A 7,060-nucleotide genomic window follows, 5' to 3' on the forward strand; every position below is an offset into this window, starting at 1 on the left:
TTGGGGACAGATTGGTCGATCAAGGGTTAGACCTACATAGTTTAGAGCGGATGTGGATGCCTTAAGATAAACACATTGGTTAATCACGGGAGGATGGAGCAGATATTCGAAGGTGGAAGAGAGCAGCATAAGAATACATTCTTTGCAATAAGTCTTTTAATGGGGTTAAGTTGGCCTATTGGAAGCGTCCACGCCTGGCGCTCGCTAGACTGGCGGGGCTCAACTTCGATAGTTTCTTGTATTGTCTGCAACCCCACCATCCTTGTGAGCTAAGGATGGAGGATTTTGGGGAGCCTATAGGTCTACAAGCTGAATCATCAGCAGCCATTGTCTGGCCATCCCTGGTCGTAGCTGGGGCCTAGGCGCTGATCACATGCATAGTCAGTCTCTAGAGCATTATCCGGCTAGCTAGGGCATGTCAGTGTCTCTTGCCCCTACCATTCATGAGTAGCCTTTAACACCTTTAGATAGCGGAAGAGAATACGCCATTGCACTAACTAGTCCTCCTTCTTTCTTTCTCGAACCCTGAAGAATTTTGATAAACCGAAACAAAACGTAAATGTTACTAAAAGAGTTATTCGGTTAATTCTTCACAACTGCTTTATGTCTTGATTTTGTTCTTTATGTGTTTGGTTACGTAGATAATGCCAAGTACATTTCCACATGGTTACAGTTAAATATTTGCTAAAAAAAAAAAGGGGGGGGGGTGGGACTTGTATATTTTCACAGGCTCTGCTCTTTCGCCATACTTAAGAATCATTGGCCTATATTGCCACCATTGGTGAATTTACGATACCTTAATTTGTAGTCAAATACATGAAGCATATCTTATCCTACTCTTATGTCGTGTTATTATTCCTTTCTGACCATGAATGTTGGGGAGAAAACCTCCGGTCAGTGAGATTTCCTACCTACCTCCCTATATAGGCTACTGACAATTATGAGGGATCCAAATGGGATACCAGGGTTTTGGGCGGCGTGACACCAAAAGCCAGTGATCTGTAGCAATATTAATAGGCAAAAATTGCATAATAAACACGAGATAACCAATTGGAAGAATATATGGTTCGCGTATGTGGCGTGAAATTAAAGTATCACAATTACCTTAATTTAAATAGCGTCCCTCAAATGTTATTTGCTCGCAAACAGACATCTCTTTGTACCTCTGTTTTACGTGAATGAGCCAATCATGTGGGTCACTATTTCGAGGATATGTTTAACTTTCTGATAAGTAACAAAAGATGTGTTTTAAACTTAATCAATTACTGAAATGGGTAAAATGAATCTAAATTTCGAAATGACGGCAGCTCTCATGGGGCCTGGCTCTTGTGAAACATCTGGGAACTAGAGGATAAATATTTGGAAATTTTTAATTTGTTCAAAATAAGCCAGCTAATGATCATGTCCTACAAGAAACAAAGCACTTGCCAAAAACAAATCAAGCCACGCATGTGTAGTAACCCACAATTAATACCCCCAAATGTATACAATAGACTTAAACAGTAAAATGATTTTCCCAAAATAGCCAGCACTCGTCCAATTCTCCTAAGGAATTCCTGTTTTGTTAGAAATTAAAGTAACATAATGATCAACCCAGCCTGCAAAGCTCTTGGGCCTAGGTTTGGTAATCTGTTTGGTCAACAAATGTAACATTAAATATAACTTCACAAAATTGACCTTTTTAATCTCTTTCATTATTTAATTGTATTGCTACAGCCTACTACTCTTAGCTTAATTCTACAACCACGAATCTTTATAGTAGTTTGGTAAACAACTGCAAGACTCTTTAATAAAATGAAAGGAAATGGGCTGTTGCTGACAAAGCACTTTCGCTACACGATAGGCTAGGCTTTGCCTATTTGTTGCAGGAAGGCAAGTTTCTTACACAGACACCGTGCATATTTCAACACAGGATTCAGTAGCTACTGCTATTAGAGCGACCTGCACACGGCACGGGCTCTTGCGCTAAGGGGGACACAGTATACAGTAACTAAACTAGCCTAGACATACAAGAGAAATGTTACCTGTTTTCCTTCTTAGAAGCGTGTGAATATAATCGAAATTTTGCCTGCAGTTTCCCATACAAACAACGTAAGTAGCGAAATTTACACTCGTCAGTTACTCAAACATCACTGAAGTCATATCGGGTCTTTTCGGTTTGAGTGCCTATCGAATTTTAGTGTTTTTTTTATTCCAATGTATGTATTTTGATGTGGAAAACCCAAAAATGATAACCATTTTGTGGAGAAATTATTTATTGATGGATGTGATAGGTAGTGGCTGTAAGGGGCTAGGCGTAGGTAGGGGTACAGGGCCCTAGGTTAGGTGGTTGTATTAGGTTCGGTAGTGTCCCAAAAATCACTGTGGCCTTAAGGGGGGGTCGCAGCCCCCCCCCCCGGTAGGCCTAGGTAGGGATACAGGGCCTCTATGCTAGGTTAGGTGGGTTTTCTTAGGTTCAGTAGTGCCCTGAAAATCAAGAAAGCGCACAGAGAAATCGCAGCATTTCAGTAAGATATTGATTGATATAAGCCAATTTAAGTGTTAATAAATAATTTCTCCACAAAATGGTTATCATTTTAGGGTTTTTCACATCAAAATACATACTTTGGAATAAAAAAAACATTTAAATTCGATAGGCACTCAAACCGAAAAGATCCGTAATATCTTACTAAAACACGAGAACAGCCATTCATATGTATTGTAATAATAATAATAATAATAATAATAATAATAATAATAATAATAATAATAATAATAATAATAATATAGAGGCCATTCGCGAGACAACTGAAGTTCCGTATTTTGTTCCTCCACACACATGGCCCGTAAACTTCTTTGGCAAACTAATGAACTGTGTCCTTTGTTTTGCCTCAAACGTTGGTAAAACTGGCATATGAAATCTTCACAGTTAGTTAAGCGTGATGATGATGTTTAAGGGTCAAATTAATTTTGCCTTTTGTAAACGTTTTTAATCGCCTTATGGGGTTGGCTTCTTGATAACAGAAACCGATATCAACTTGCACCATAACGCCTCCAAGTTTCCCGCCAATTTCAATAAGACTCGTAGGTAAACATTTATTTTTTGTTTTGTTTTTGATAAAAGATATACGAAATGACATTGTATTATTATTTTTATGTAAGTGTTTAAAATAAGAATACTAACTCATAACCAATAGAAAATATCTCTCTCTCTCTCTCTCTCTCTCTCTCTCTCTCTCTCTCTCTCTCTCTCTCTCTCTCTCTCTCTCTCTCTCTCTCTCTCTCTCTCTCTCTCTATATATATATATATATATATATATATATATATATATATATATATATATATATATATATATATATATATATATATATATTTCTTTCAAACTCCATGTTCACGAGCCAAATGTTACAATACTGATATGTTTAATAAGTATGTTTTCCTTATGATATCATTTATCAATAACACAAAAAACATGATTTTTATAATAGCGCAATTTTATCTAAAAGAACCAAAATATATCTTATCTCTGAAAGGAGCCAGTTTTCTACTAATTCTTTTCTGTGCGGTAACTTTTGCTTTCAAGGGCACTGTTCATACATTATTATTATTATTATTATTATTATTATTATTATTATTATTATTGTTATTATTATTATTATTATTATTATTATTATTATTATTATTGTTGTTGTTGTTGTTGTTGTTAATTGCCTAGCCACACCCCTAATTGTAAAGGTAGAATGCTATAAGCCCGAAGGCTCCAACATGGAAAATATCCCAGTGAGGAAAGCAAATAAGGAAACTTCAAGAAAAATAATTAACTATTAAAATGAAAGATTTTAATAGCAGTAATGTTAAAATAAATATTTCATATATAAACTATAAATCTTAAAAAAAGTACAGGAAGAGAAATATGTTAGAATAATGTGCCCGAGTGTACACTCAAGCAAGAGAACTCTACCCCAAGACAGTGAAATTTGACCCTGATTACTTCACCTCATTTAAAACACCGGCTCTTGCGTTGGCAACAAACAGTCCCGGGTACCGAACTAATAGTTGCCATTGTGCAGTGATTATTATTATTATTATTATTATTATTATTATTATTATTATTATTATTATTATTATTATTATTATTATTATTGTTGTTGTTGTTGTTGTTTTTGTTGTTGTTATTACAGCTCTAGTTGCGAAAAGCAGGCTACCCTTAGGTTTAAAGGCTGCGTATGAATGGCAGGGGCAAGGCACAGTGACATTGTCCTATCGAGCAGGACAATACCCTAGAGACTGACCATATATATATATATATATATATATATATATATATATATATATATATATATATATATATATATATATATATATATATATATATAAATGATCAGCGCCCAAGCCCCGTCTCCATCCAAGCTAGGGCCAAGGAGGGTCAGGCAATGACTGCTGATGACTCAGCAGGTGGACCTATAGGCTCCTCCAAACGCCCTATCCTTAGCTCTCATGGATGGTAAGGTTGCAGCGATCAAAGAAACTGACGAGTTTGAGCGGGACTCGAACCCCAGTCTGGCGTTCACCAGTCAGGGACGGTACCACATTGGCCACCACAACCCAAATAGCCCAGTTAGGAAAGGAAATGAGAAAATAAATTTCAAGAAAAGTAAAAAACTATTTAAATGAAATATTTTAAGAGCAGCAACATAATATACTTGTTACTATTTCGACAGTCTGTTGACAATAGAGTCTTTAGCCCCTTTTTTTTAATATTAATATATGAACATTTAATTGGAATCCACAAGGCACTTGGAAAACTATAAGACCCAGGCCTACATGGCTGAGGACTATGAAGCGTGAAGTAGGAGATGATTAATGGAGAAGTATTGATATAAAAGCTCAAGATAGGGATGACTGGGGAAATCTAACCGAGGCCCTTTGCGTCAATAGGTCTAAGAGATGATGATGATTATCTATATATGCTATGTAGGTCTATTTTATAAGTGATGTAGTGTATTTCAGTGACGCCCCTGTGTATAGTGGTTACCAGAATGCATGAAATATCACATGAAGTTGGGCTCAAGATAAATAGAAGAAAGACAGAGATGATGAGAACAGAGTATGCAATGGAAGATGAAATATCATTGGAAGGAGAAAGGATTAATGAGGTGGAATCAAAACATTTATGGACAATGATCTCTTATACAGGGTCTTTAGAATTGGAGTTTAATGAAAGATTGAAAAAAAGCAAATCATACAACGGCTAGGCTAAGTAAAATTTGGAAATCAAATCGCCTGAAATTACATATAAAAATCACAATATATATCAGTTTAGTAAGATCAGTGTTACTGTATGGACATGAGTCATGATATGACAATGAAACAATATTCATTCATCAGGTGTTGTAGATTTGAGAACAAAGCCCTCAGAAGGATATTGGGAGTTAAATGGCAGGACAGGATTAGAAACGAAACTATAAGAGAGATTACTTAAGTGCCATATACTGATGAGATCATGGTGAGGGGTAGATGGAGATGGTTTGGGCATGCTCTTCGCACTCTCCAAGAGAGAAAAGTTCACCAAACATCTAATTGGGCTCCACAAGGCACTAGAAGAGTTGGAAGACCCAGTCCTACACGGCTGAGGACTATGAATACTGAAGTAGATGATGAATGGAGAAGCCCTTTGCGTCAATAGATGTAGGAGTAGGAGAAGATGAAGATGATATATATATATATATATATATATATATATATATATATATATATATATATATATATATATATGTATATATATATATATATATATATATATATATATATATATATATATATATATATATATATATATATATATATATCATTGTTGTTATTGTTCCTAAAGTATTTAATTTTAATTGTTCATTATTTCTCTTGTAGTTTATTTACTTCCTTCTTTCCTTTCCTCACTGGGTTATTTTTCTCTAGTGGAGCCCTTGGGCTTCTAACATCTTGGCTAGAAGTAGTAGTAGTAGTAATAGTAATAATGATAGTAATGATAATAATAATAACAATTAATATTCCATGGAAACCAGTGCGTTGTCGTATCTATTCATGTCCTTATCTTTATGTCGATTTTCGTGTGTCTCAAATTTGCCCTAACTATCTTTTCACGCGGCCTCTAACCAACAAGAGTTATGAAGTCTGTTCAACTCTTTCCTCTTGAACTGCGTTTATTTTTTTTTTTTTCTTTTCTGAATCATACCTTTCTAAACTATGTTCATTTAAATAGAAACTGTGTTTAAATCGGTCTCAGTGAAGAAGCTCTTGGTTGAAACTTGGTTAGCAGCTGGGTGTCTTGGACATTTACATTCTAACAATTTAAAAGTTAAATCCTTTTTGAAAAGTTCCAAGCTACTACAACGCTGTAATAGTTAAGTTGTCAAGTTAGGAGCAGAGAATCTCGCACAACTTTGGAAGTTTCAATATTTTTTTTTTTCAAGGGGTTAACTACTGCACTGTAATTGTTCAGTGGCCACTTTTCCTTTTGGTAAGGGTTGAAGAGACTACCGCCAGAGAGTTATTGGGTACTTTTCCTGGCAAGACAGTACTAAACTGCATCCTTCTCTCTGGTCACGGTTTACTTTCCCTTTGCCCACTTACATCGAATAGTCCGGCATATTCTTTACAGAATCTCCTCTGTCCTCATACACCTGGCAACACTTGAGATTACCAGAGAATTCTTCTTCACCTAAGGGGTTAACTACTGCTCTGTAATTGTTCAGTGGCCAGTTCCCTCTTGATAAGGATAGAAGACACTCTTCTAGGAGACGGTCACTCCAAAATCAAGCCATTGTTCTCTAGTCTTGGATAGTGCTCTGTACCATGGTCTTCCACTGTCTTGGGTTAGAGTTCTCTTGCTTTAGGGTACACTCGGGCACACTATTCACTCTTATTTCTCTTTCTCTTGTTTTGTTAAAGATTTTATAGTTTAAAGAGGATATTATTCATTTTGATATTGTTATTGTTCTTAAAATATTCTATTTTTCCTTGTTTCCTTTCCTCACTGGTCTATTTTCCCAGTTGGGGCCCCTGGGCTTATAACATTCTGCT

Source organism: Palaemon carinicauda, chromosome 40 (assembly GCF_036898095.1).
Source record: "Palaemon carinicauda isolate YSFRI2023 chromosome 40, ASM3689809v2, whole genome shotgun sequence".
NCBI classification, from domain to species: domain Eukaryota; kingdom Metazoa; phylum Arthropoda; class Malacostraca; order Decapoda; family Palaemonidae; genus Palaemon; species Palaemon carinicauda.